The 12,913-nt window shown below is 46.2% G+C and overlaps 1 long non-coding RNA gene across 1 annotated transcript in view; it reads right to left on the bottom strand.

Annotated features, from left to right (window-relative positions):
- Positions 1 to 12,676, bottom strand: part of LOC141166315 (uncharacterized) — a 57,626-nt gene extending 44,950 nt beyond the window's left edge. Inside the window, exon 1 of the long non-coding RNA XR_012251275.1 lies at positions 10,862 to 12,676. This is a non-coding gene — a long non-coding RNA (uncharacterized lncRNA). The remainder of the gene's footprint in view (positions 1 to 10,861) is intronic.
- Positions 12,677 to 12,913: the final 237 nt, after the last annotated feature.

Raw genomic sequence — 12,913 nt, 5'->3', positions numbered from 1 at the left:
CGGAAGGGTGAGTACTGTGTAATATTATACCATCTTGGGGATATGCTGGGACTGTTCTATGTGTTTATTGTCCACTTTGTGGTTCAATAAAGTATTGCCACACTGTTTTACCCTCACCCTGTGTTGTCTGAGTAGTGTTACGCCCACGGAAGACCCTGGGTCTTCACGGCATCTAATACATTGTATTGTGGAGATTTCTGTTGCGGAGACAGCATCTCCGCAACAGAAATTGACACGCTATAGCTCGTAAAGCTGCGCCACGGGCGAGTTTTTGCGGTGTCAAATAGAAGCACAGCGGGCATGGGATTTCTATAAATCCATCCACTGTGCTTCTAATGTAGAACGCAGCATTTTGAACGCAGCGCAGGTGATCTGCATCCAAACCGGTGCTATTACGGATCGTGGGCACGCAGCCTTAGGGTTATGGCTTGTTCACCATCATCGTTAGGAAAAGTTAGGTGATACACATTTCCCAACTTTATAAAAACCCAGCCTACTCTAACCTTGTGCTAAAAACAGCAGCTATGGTTTCTTCTCAGCAGCAGCCTAGCACTCTGAAAATGAAAATGATGGAGGCCCACAAAGCAGAAGTAGGCTGTAAGAAAATAGCAAAGCATTTTCAAGTTGCAAGCTTATTGACGTCACCGCTCGTCACTGCAGGAGTGTCCTCACGCTACTGTCAGTGAGTTCCAGCTGGCTTGCTGAGCAGACGCATTCTCATGCAACCGCTCAACACACCATCCGGATATAGCAGAGCTGGGGATCATTGTGCTACATCATGAGTATGGATTACCTGCGGACAGGTGAGGATTAGTTTGTTTTTTTATTTTTATTTGGATCTTAATAAATGGGTAAAAGAGGGTCCTCGAGTGTTTTGCTCAAATGACGGACTTTGTTCTGTGTGAGTTTTTTTACTTGAACTAAAGGAGTCAGTAATGGGGATGTCTTATTGATGCCTCTCCATTACTAACCCCTGGGCTTGATGTCAGCAAACATGAAATAGCTGACATCAACCCCAAAACCATTACTCCACTTGCCAACGCACCAAGGCAAGTGAGAAGAGCCGAGGCTAAGCACCAGAATTGGCCCATCTAATGGATGTGCCATTTCTGGGGTGGCTGAGGGCCGATGTTATTAGTCTGAGAGGAGGCCAATATCCATGGCCCCTTCTCAACCTATTCATATCAGCCCGCAGCTGTGTGTTTAGCCTTTGCTGGTTATTAAAACTTGGGAGAACCCCAAGAAATTTTTTGGGGGATACCCCCTTTTAATAACCAGTAAAGGCTACACAAACAGCTGTGAGCTGTTATTTATAAGCTGGGAATATCCATAAATAGTGGCCCATTCCCAGAACAACACCACCAGCCCACTGCTTTCCCTCAGCTGGTTAAGAAAATGAGGGGGACCCCACCCGATTTTTTTTTTAAATAAATACCCAAATTTGTAAGGAAGTAAAACAACGCCAAAATGTTGTAGACTAGAGTAAATATGAATAGACAATATAAGATCCCAAGTTCCTGGGCCAAGTCATCACTGCTATAGCCCTACTTATGTATTTGAAGCCCCCCCCTTTCTCAAAATCTTTTTAAATTTCCCCAAGATTTCTGTGAAATTCAGATATGCTTTAACATTACATTTAAACTACCATTTTGTATAAGGTAGCAAAGAAAAAAACAAGCAGATAAGAAAAAACAAAATGTATTAAAAATGATGAAAACATTAAATAAAACAAATATAAATATAAAACAAATAAACATTACAAAATTATAATAAGGTCAGAACTGTAATCAGGGCCAGGAGTGGGTGATCGGCAACAGGAGTGGAGACATAGGGGGTAAGTGAGGGAAGTGGACTAAAGGGTGGAAGCTCATCTTTTGGGACAAAGGATGATATAAAGTGAAAAAAAAAAAAAACACGCCTCTACAGAAACCAACAACATGGCTAGCACCATTGATGTCGAAATGATGCTGGTTCTGGTTCAGCAAAGACCAGAATTGTGGAACAGAAGGGATGATGGCTATGGGGACCAGAGTCACCTGCAGGCACCGTGGAACTATATTTGCTGCCAACTATATCCTAATTTGAAAGACAGCTCACAGCAGATTCAAGAGGATATAAGAACGGCAAATATGAACGGGATATTAGGATTGTCTGAATATGTGTTATTTTGTAGGTGAGGTCTAACAAATAACTATTGAAGCCAGAACATTAGGTGTGTAATTTTTGGTCCAAAAAATATCGCCAAACTCGAAAATTTGGCAACCCAGCATAAACACACAAAAAGACAAAGAAAAATAACCATTATACTAGCAGTAGTGATCTTAGAATACACATTATACATGTTATTGCATACAGCATCTTTTACCTATAAAAAAATTATATAATCTATTCCTATTTTCTTTCCAGTGGGTGTAGTGACAAGGTTATGTAGGAGTTGCTGGGACCAGTTCTGCTGTGAGCGACAACAGTGTAGGAAGAGTGGGTGTGGTCTTAAAAAAATGGCCATACCTATATTATGACCGGCTCCAGTTTTTGGCCCCAGTCCTAGATCTTCGTCCGTAAGTGGCTACCTTTTTCAGTTTGTTTGTGTAATGTTTTGATTAGGATTTTGCATAATAATAATAATAATAATAAATGCTTTTTACCCTTTCATCCCTGACCTTACAGATCTGACCGGACCAAAAAGGGAAATACCGCCAGCTCGGAAGAAGAAGAGCCTGTGGAGAGCACCAGCACACCACAGCCCCTCGACACCTCCCTTCATGCACCAGTAAGCCAGCTTCACTACTGCCGAAAGAGGGCCCCCCCATCACCACCACTGGCGTACACCACATGGGAATACCTGTGAATGAGGATGGGCAGGAGGATTTTTGTCTAAGCCTGGCCCATTATTTCAAGCATGTTCCCTTTTCTTTGAGGCTGCAGAACAGGGCCACCCTCCAAATTGTATTGTCCGTCACCATGCCACCAAATTTACCAATGGCCATTTTTGAATTCCTCGAAAGTGAGCAGCTTTCTGAGGTCAACAAAAACCGGTGATTAGACCCCCAAGAAGGTCACTCAGCAGACCCACCATCACGGCAGCCACCACCTCCATTGTCAGCATCACGGCAGCCACCATCACCTAAAGTGCCAGTATCACGGCAGCCACCAATACCACCTCCAGTCACAGCATCTTGGCAGCCATCACCACCTACAGTGACAGCATCATGGCAACCACCTCCAGTGCCAGCATCTTGGCAGCCACCTCCAGTGCCAGCATCACGGCCGCCAACAACCCCCTCACCAACATGTCTCTTGCCCCAAACACCCTTGTCTTGTTGACATGATGGCCAAAACACAGAAAACAAGGCCAGATGAAGATCGGAGACTCAGAATTTCTGCGCCGAGATGCCACCACAGCCACTGAAGGGTGTTACATAGGTGCGTATTATATGGATGCTATACATAGTTTTTAAGGTTGAAGGAAGACTATGTTACTAAGTCCATCTAGTTCAACCCGAAGCCTAACATATTGATCCAGAGGAGGCAAAAAAAAACATGTGGCAAACACTAAGCTCCACATTGGGGAAAAAAATTCCTTCCTGACTCCATACGACAATCAGACTAGTTCCAGGATCAACACCCTATCAAGGAATCTAGTATATATAACCTGTAATATTATACTTTTCAAGAAAGGCATCCAGGCCCTTCTTAAATTTTTATAGTGAATCACTCATTACATCATGCGGCAGAGAGTTTCATAGTCTCACTGCTCTTACAGTAAAGAATCCGCATCTGTGATTATGATTAAACCTTCTTTCCGCCAGACGTAGAAGATGCCCCCTTGTCCCCGTCTCAGGCCTCAGTAAAAAGATCAGTAGAAAGGTCTTTGTACTGTCCTCTCATATATTTGTACATAGTAGTAAGATCACCCCTAAGCCTTCATTTTTCCAAACTAAATAACCCCAGGTGTAATAACCTGTCTTGGTATTGCAGAACCCCAGTCCTCTAATAACCTTGGTCGCTCTTCTCTGCACCCGCTCTAGTTCAGCTATGTCTTTCTTATACACTGGAGACCAGAACTGTACACAGTATTCTAAGTGTGGTCGCACTACTGTCTTGTATAGCGGTAAAATTATGTCCTCCTCATGAGCATCTTTGCCTCTTTTAATACATCCCATTATTTTATTTGCCTTTGTAGCAGCTGCCTGACACTGGCCCCCAAATGTGAGCTTGTTGTCTACCAATACACCCAAGTCTTTTTCAGTTACAGTTTTGCCCAGTGTTTTACAATTAAGCATATGTGGCACCCCAGAGGGTCTGGTTGCCACAGTGGTAGTAATACCATGTCTGGGAGCAAAACAGGAGTTTCCTGGTCAGGAACACATAACATGCAACACCTCCTGCCCCAGACCAGAAAGGGGAGGATCCTGCCCTTTATAACTGGATCTGGAGGCAGGGTTAGAGAGTGAGTCTAGAGTTCAGTGTGTGGAGTCAAGCAGGACACGAAGGAGTACAGAGCCAGGGACTGGAGCTGGAGCTAGCTCGTCCTGGCTAGTATCCACAGAGGACCGGAAGCCGGAGTCCGAGGCTGTGGAGATTGCATACCCAGCAGCAGATACCGCAGGGCAGGAGATTGCAGGTCTCCTTGCCCAACAGAAGCCCGGAGGCTCAGCCACACGAAAGGACCCGTACCGCCACAGAGGAGCGAGGAATACACAAGGCCCGAGTCGCCAGCCATACGGGTGAGCACAGCACGTTACACTCAGGGACGTGGGCTACAACATGACTATAAGCGGGATAGCCAAAGAGTATAGTCAGAACGGCAGGCCTACAACTTCACTTGGCCAGGAGGACTCTAGGATTGTTCCCAGACTGATCAGGCCCTCATCACTAGCCGGTACTCCCGTTGGGGCCCATATAGTTGCCGACAGTAAAGACCCTGGGACTGCACTGCAAAGACTCCATGTGGTCATTACTGATACCTTGCACTACCACCACCATCATCCATACACGCTGCCCTGAAGCTCCACTCTTCCTGTGGGGAGTTACATCACCTTGCTGCACATACCACCAGCTTCAGCGGACTGCTCCGCAGCGGCGGTTCCCAATAACCGCATTCCACAGGTGGCGTAGTCGGACTATACATAACAGATATACATAAACTACCCTTAGATTGACCACCTGGGTCACAGACCGGGTCACCACCATGGTGACTACAACCCCCAGCATCTACAGGCCCGGCTCCGGGTACCCCACGGCCCAGGGGGCGCGTCACATATAGTTATACATTTTATTTCCTCTGCCCAAGTGCATTACCTTACATTAATCCCCATTAAAGCTCATTTGCCATTTATCAGCCCAAGCTTCTAGTTTACATACAGTGCCTACAAGTAGTATTCAACCCCCTGCAGATTTAGCTGGTTTGATAAGATGCAAATAAGTTAGAGCCTTCAAACTGCAAATGAGAGTAGGTTTTATGAACAGAAGCATAAATCTTACAAACCAAAAAGTTATGTTGCTCAGTTGAATTTTATTAAATTTTAAACATAAAAGTGTGGGTCAATTATTATACAACTCCTATGTTTAATATTTTGTGGAATAACCCTTGTTTGCAATTACAGCTAATAATCGTCTTTTATAAGACCTTATCAGGCCGGCACAGGTCTTTGGAGTTATCTTGGCCCACTTCTCCATGCAGATCTTCTCCAAGTTATCTAGGTTCTTTGGGTGTCTCATGTGGACTTTATTCTTGAGCTCCTTCCACAAGTTTTCAATTGGGTTAAGGTCAGGAGACTGACTAGGCCACTCCAACACCTTGACTTTTTCCCTATTGAACCAGGCCTTGGTTTTCTTGGCTGTGTGCTTTGGGTCGTTGTCTTGTTGGAAGATGAAATTACGACCCATCTTAAGATCCTTGATGGAGGAGCGGAGGTTCTTGGCCAAAATCTCCAGGTAGGCCGTGCTATCCATCTTCCCATGGATGCGGACCAGATGGCCAGGCCCCTTGGCAGAGAAACAGCCCCACAGCATGATGCTGCCACCACCATGCTTGACTGTAGGGATGGTATTCTTGAGGTCATATGCAGTGCCATCCAGTCTCCAAACGTCACGTGTGTGGTTGGCTCCAAAGATCTCGATCTTGGTCTCATCAGACCATAGAACCTTGAACCAGTCTGTCTCAGAGTCCTCCAAGTGATCATGAGCAAACTGTAGACGAGCCTTGACATGACGCTTTGAAAGTAAAGGTACCTTACGGGCTCGTCTGGAACGGAGACCATTGCGGTGGAGTACGTTACTTATGGTATTGACTGAAACCAATGTCCCCACTGCCATGAGATCTTCCCGGAGCTCCTTCCTTGTTGTCCTTGGGTTAGCCTTGACTCTTCGGACAAGCCTGGCCTCGGCACGGGAGGACACTTTCAAAGGCTGTCCTGGCCGTGGAAGGCTAACAGTAGTTCCATAAGCCTTCCACTTACGGATGATGCTCCCAACAGTGGAGACAGGTAGGCCCAACTCCTTGGAAAGGGTTTTGTACCCCTTGCCAGCCTTGTGACCCTCCACGATCTTGTCTCTGATGGCCTTGGAATGCTCCTTTGTCTTTCCCATGTTGACCATGTCTGAGTGCTGTTCACAAGTTTGGGGAGGGTCTTAAATAGTCAGAAAAGGCTGGCAAAAGAGATCTTTAATCCACACATGTGAAGCTCATTATTCTTGGTGCCTGAACTACTTCTTAATACTTTAGGGGGACCAAACAGAATTCTTGTGGTTTGAGGGGTTGAATAATAAATGACACTCTGAATTAACTTTTTACGTTTTTAAAAAAAAAACAAAACAAAATTTGCTGCAGTGCATTACTCACTTCCAGGCTGATCTACAGTACAAATGTCACAATGCCAAGTTAATTCCGCATGTGTCAACCAGCTAAATCTGCAGGGGGTTGAATACTACTTGTAGGCACTGTAGATCCTCCTGTAATATAAAATTGTCCTCCTCTGTATTGATTACCCTGCAAAGTTTAGTGTCATCTGCAAATATTGAAATACTACTCTGTATGCCCCCTACAAGGTCATTAATGAATATGTGAAAAACAAGCGGGCCCAATACTGACCCCTGTGGTACCCCACTGTTAACTGAGACCCAGTCTGAGTGTGTTCCATTAATAACCACCCTTTGTTTCCTATCACTGAACCAGTTCTTAACCCACATACATATATTTTCCCCTATCTCCATTGTTCTCATTTTATGTATCAACCTTTTGCGTGGAACCGTATCAAAAGGTTTTTGAAAAGTCCATATACACAACATCCACAGCATTTCCTTGGTCCTGTCCAGAACTTGCCTCCTCATAAAAGCTGATGGCATAAGCATGGTCCGTGTGCCGTGCATTTTTTTTTTCGCACGCATTGACTTGCATTGGTGAGCAGGGGTGAATTAAGAGTAACCAGGGTCCTGGGCAGTTTAGAAGGTGTGGGCCCCCTCCCCCAGGTACCCAATGTATCACGTGACATGTCACATGATCCTATTTTGATAGATCATGTGATAAGTCATGTGAGTAACATACAGGTGCTCTGGTGCACATCTGTAGATGGAAAAAGACAGACAGCGGCGCACACAGCGCACCGCACAAATTTTTTCCTTGTGTACAGCACTATGCATAACATAGCGCTATATGAAAAAGAGCAGGGGTGGGAGATTAATTTTCCCGAGGGGCCACATGAGACCGTGACTGTAGTGGAGGCTGAACCAATAGGCTGAAATTAATACTGCTCAATATTAATGCTAACATATTAATTATAATTATTTTTTTACATTAATTGTATGACTTTATAGGGGGATGTCAGCATAATTAATTGTGCTCAATATATACAGTATGAGCCCCCACATGGCCCCCTACATACAATAGGAGTCCTTGTGACAATACAGCTTTTTTTCCTAATTATGCCAGACACATTCAGTAGGCCAGGAGCCATACACCTTTATGTTGACTTTTGAATGTGTTCTTCTTTGGTTGATCAACACAGACTATTATTTGTATAATAAATATATGTTGATCACTTGAGTTTATATTTTGTTAATGGATATAAATAACAGGCATTCATATTATATCAGCTCCTACAATGTATTATCTGCCAGTTTTGAAAGACAGAGACTCAGGATCTTTGAACAATGGATGTTTGCTAGATATGTTAAAAGGAGTTGTCCACTCCTTTCACATTGATGCCTTATCCGTAGTGGCACCCCCGCCAATCAGCTGTTATCGGTGCTGGCAGCGGCGGCCGCCGGCCGGAAGTCCTTTCCTGTGGTGCTTGGCCGTTAAGTTGTAGGGGCTGGCACTTGTTACTGCACATCCGCCTCCTATTCAACTGAATGACTGAATGGGAGGCGGATGTATAGTAACCCCTGGCGGCCACTACAGATCGACAGCCAAGCACCACAGGTAAGGACTTCCGGCCGGCAGCCGCCGCTACCGATAACAGCTGATCGGCGGGTGTGCCGCTTGCGGGACCCCGGCCGATTATACATTGATGCCCTATCCCATGGATAGGGCATCAATGTGAAAGTAATGGACAACCCCTTTAAATACCATTGTAGGGTGTTTGCCAGTAAACACTGGGGGGGATGAGCTGTGGATACTCAAGCCCTGCGGATTAAAATCATCATCCTTTATCCTTGACCTGTGGATGTGTGCTTGAAAGGACTATAGGAAACTATATAAAGGGGCATATGCCTCTGTATCGAGGAGATTATACAAAGAGACAGCCAAGAGAGACTATTCAGCATAGCAACCAGGACACATGGCTCCATCAAGAGAAATACAAATCTGCTCCATTGACTATCACTGAACTCTCAGAGCCGTTATGAGGAAATTCAGGTTGGGACAATCATGTCACTTGGCCACATACCTCACTGCTCTATTCCCGGCGGGCCAGTGGAAGGGGGAAACTCTGTAACTGGCACCATCTTGTGTATTTGCTGGGACTGTTCTATAGGTTTAATGTCTGTTTGGTGGTTCAATAAAGTATTGCCACACTGTTTTACCCTCACCCTGTGTTGTCTGATTAGTATTACACCCACGGGCGACCCAGTGTCCCCCAACCCCCTACATACAGTATGAGTCCTACATAGCCCTCTACATACAGTATGAGCCCCCACAAAATCCCCCTATGTACAGTATGAGTACTGTGAAGACACAGGGTCTTCTATGGGCATAACACTACTCAGATAACACAGAGTGAGGTTAAAACAGTGTGGCAATACTTTATTGAACCACCAAACACACAATAAACATATAGAACAGTCCCAGCAAACACCCAAGATGGTGCAAAACAACACAGTCTCACCCTTCCGCTGGCCCGCTGGGAACAGAGCAGCTGCGACTTTGGGACTTCCAGGGCCAACTAACTCAACAAGTGGCACCCCGCTTTTTGTGGACACCAACAGAGAGAACATAGCGGCAAACTTAGGAAGCTGACAATCCATTGAGGTACGTGGCCAGGAGACCCTCGGGTCCCAATCTGGCTTCTCCTGACATATCCATGGAACCAAGTGACCGGATGGTCCCAACCTGGATTTCTCCCGAATATATCCATGAGTTCTGTGATAGTCAATAGAGCAGATCTGTATACCTCTGGGTGGAGCCATGCTGTCCTGTAGAGCTGTCCCTTAGTGTTCCTGTCTGCGGTTTTGTAAAAAGACTTCTGATACAGAGTCATAACCCCCTTATATGGTTCGCAACTGCCCTTCAAGACATTTTCTACAGGTCAGGGGGAGGTGAGATGAGTTTAACTCTCCATTGTTTGATCATTTAATTGATCTTAATAGCTTATACTCCTCTGCTCTGCGAGTCAACAAGCCACAGGGCCCACACAATGGTTAATCAACATATTTAACAAACATTCATTGTTCAAAGACCCCATGCAAAGATAACAGTACAATAAACTGTAGGAGCTGATATAAGATGTAAATAACAGCTATTCATCAGTTAACAAGGCTTAACTCAACCTACAAGAGAAGTCAACATTCAGACTTATGACAAAAGTTCATGTTTCTTGCCCTACCTGAAGAAACACATGAATTCAAAAGTCAACATAAAAATAATAGTGTATTTCTCCTGGCCTACTTAATTTAGATAAGTATTATTAATTATTATTTTGGATAATTAGGATTAAAAGCTGTGTCGTCACAAGTTCCCATATAGCTCCCTACCTCCAGTAGGAGGCCGCACGGAGCTCCCTACCTCCAGTAGGAGGCCGCACGGAGCTCCCTACCTCCAGTAGGAGGCCGCACGGAGCTCCCTACCTCCAGTAGGAGGCCGCACGGAGCTCCCTACCTCCAGTAGGAGGCCGCACGGAGCTCCCTACCTCCAGTAGGAGGCCGCACGGAGCTCCCTACCTCCAGTAGGAGGCCGCACGGAGCTCCCTACCTCCAGTAGGAGGCCGCACGGAGCTCCCTACCTCCAGTAGGAGGAAGAAACGTAGCTCCCTACATCCAGTAGGAGGCACCACATAGCTCCCTAGATACAGTACACACATGCAGTCACACACACACACACATGCAGTCAGACACAAGCAGGCATGCACACACAGTCATGCACATGCAGTCATGTATACACATGCAGATTTGCACATATACGGGTCGCAGAAATGTGCACACACCAGGGGCATTGCTAGAGTTTGAAAAGATCAGGGGCCCAAGCCCCGAGGTTTAAGCTTTGCATCCTACCCCTCCCCTAAACAAAAAAAAAGGAATTCAGAAGTCAGCAATCACACAGAATGACTGCAGACTAATCACAAACGTGGACAATATTTTTAATCCTCCTAACATAAATAAAAATATAAAAATGTCAGCATCATAAAACTCATTTACATCCAGGTACCTTATAGGTGACGCTGTCTCTGGAGTCGTTCTCTTTCTTTTCTTCCTCTTGTCCAGACACATGATGACTTTTCCCATCCACAGCTCGTCTCTGCAGACTTCCATCTTCTCCGGTCTTCCGCAGCACATCCCCACACAATGTCATTAAAGATTAGCAGCATCATTATAATGCTCCTGAATACAAATATCTGCCCTACATTGATCCCCTAAATAAATAATGGCCCCTCTCTATATTCCCTGCACAAAATATGACTCACACACTGTCCCTCTTATGACATATGCCCTCCATACTACCCTTTCCTTTCCATACTGGGCCCCCTCTTCACACTGTGTCCCCCCTATAGGTCCCAGTCTCTGTACTGTGCCCCCTCATCACACTCTTCCTCCTGGCTGTGACCTTACACTGTCCCCCCATGCTATCCCCCACCCACTACTCTCTCTATTCTGTGCCCACTCACACTTTTCTTCCCCCATAGTGTCTTCTCACATTATTCCCCTACCTCCTCATATTTCCTCCTCACACATCCCCCTAACTCCCCATACTGTGTCAGCACACATCCCATCACCCTCGCTTCCCATACTGTGTTCGCACACATTTTCCCCCTCGCTACCAATAATGTGTCTGCACCCACCCCCACAGATTAAACCTCTCCCCCTCCACACTGCATAAATATCCCCCTGCACAATTAGTAAATAGCCCCTGCACAATTAGTACATAGCTCCCCTGCAAAATTAATAAATAGCCCCCCTGCACAATGAATAAAGAGCCCCCTGCACAATTAGTATATAGCTCCCCTGCAAAATTAATAAATAGCTCCCCCCCAGCACAATGAATAAATAGACCCCTGTACAATACATAGCCCCCCAGGACAATTAATAAACAGTCCCCCTGCACAATTAACAATTAGCCCCCTACACAATTAATAATTGCCCCCTGACAATTAATGATTGCCCCCCTGCACAATTAATAATTAGCCACCCTGCACAATTAATATCCCCCTGGGCTGAATCTTCGTTGTCTACAGCTCCATAGCCACAGGAGCACTTATCACTAAGGCTCTGCTCTCTCTTGTGGGCACCGGCGAGTGACGTCAGTAGCACGATCACATGACCTGATCACACTGCTGACGTCGCTCTAAGCCGACGGTCAGAGCTCCAATTGTACTCGCGTCTACAATCACTGGGACCCGGCACGCCGCAGCTTCTCTGAGCGGGCTGTCAGCTAGAAAGCCCTCTCAGAGAACAGCCGAATCCCGGTCCAGGAGGCGGCAGAATGCTGCCACCGGGAGGAGGGCACCTCGGACCGATGCATTAAGCGGCTCGACGCCCCCCACCCTGCCCGCTGCACCTGGGGCACGTGCCCCCCGCCCGCCTAGATACGCCCCTGCATGACCTACACATATGCTCATTATGTATATACACATGTATACAGAGACAAGACCTGTATACACATTATACACATTATACTGGGACATGACATAGACATACTCTCTTCATCAGTAGTTATCAAGTGGCAGCATTGGAAGAGTCCTGACCTTGTGAATCAGCAGTAAGAGGGATGGTTGTAAACAGGAGACCCCCTGTCAGGCCTGCACTGTCCCTGCACACCCTCCCCCATCCCGACTGCTGAGCTGCCTGAAACATTAAAGGAGGGGGGATGTGCTGTGCAGCCACAGAGAGAGTTGTAATCTCCCTCTTATCTCCCCATGGCCGGCTGTATTCCCTGACAGACTTGGCCCCACTGACCTCCTTCCTCCCCCTAGGTGGCGCTGTACACTCGCTCTGCCCTGACTTCCCCGAAGAAAAGGATCAGCAGGGAGGAGGAGCTGCGAGGTAATGACACAGAGCAGCCACACTGCCCGCAGGGATGCGTCAGGCAAACCCTGTGTGTTGCGCGGTGCCTGCACTCAGTGCACAGACAGTTAATAAAGTTTAATTATTTGAAGAAAAAAAACAAAACAGCTACAGCGAGTTTCGGAGCAATGCACTGGGGCCCAGGCCCCGGATATAAGTGTCTAGCGACGCCCCTGGCACACACACAAACATATACAAA

Source organism: Phyllobates terribilis, unplaced genomic scaffold, assembly GCF_046119375.1.
Source record: "Phyllobates terribilis strain yellow unplaced genomic scaffold, ASM4611937v1 Scaffold_11__3_contigs__length_659146591, whole genome shotgun sequence".
Classification (NCBI taxonomy): Eukaryota; Metazoa; Chordata; class Amphibia; order Anura; family Dendrobatidae; genus Phyllobates; species Phyllobates terribilis.
Note: the sequence above shows the minus strand (reverse complement) of the source record. Positions and strands in the feature narration are given on the sequence as shown.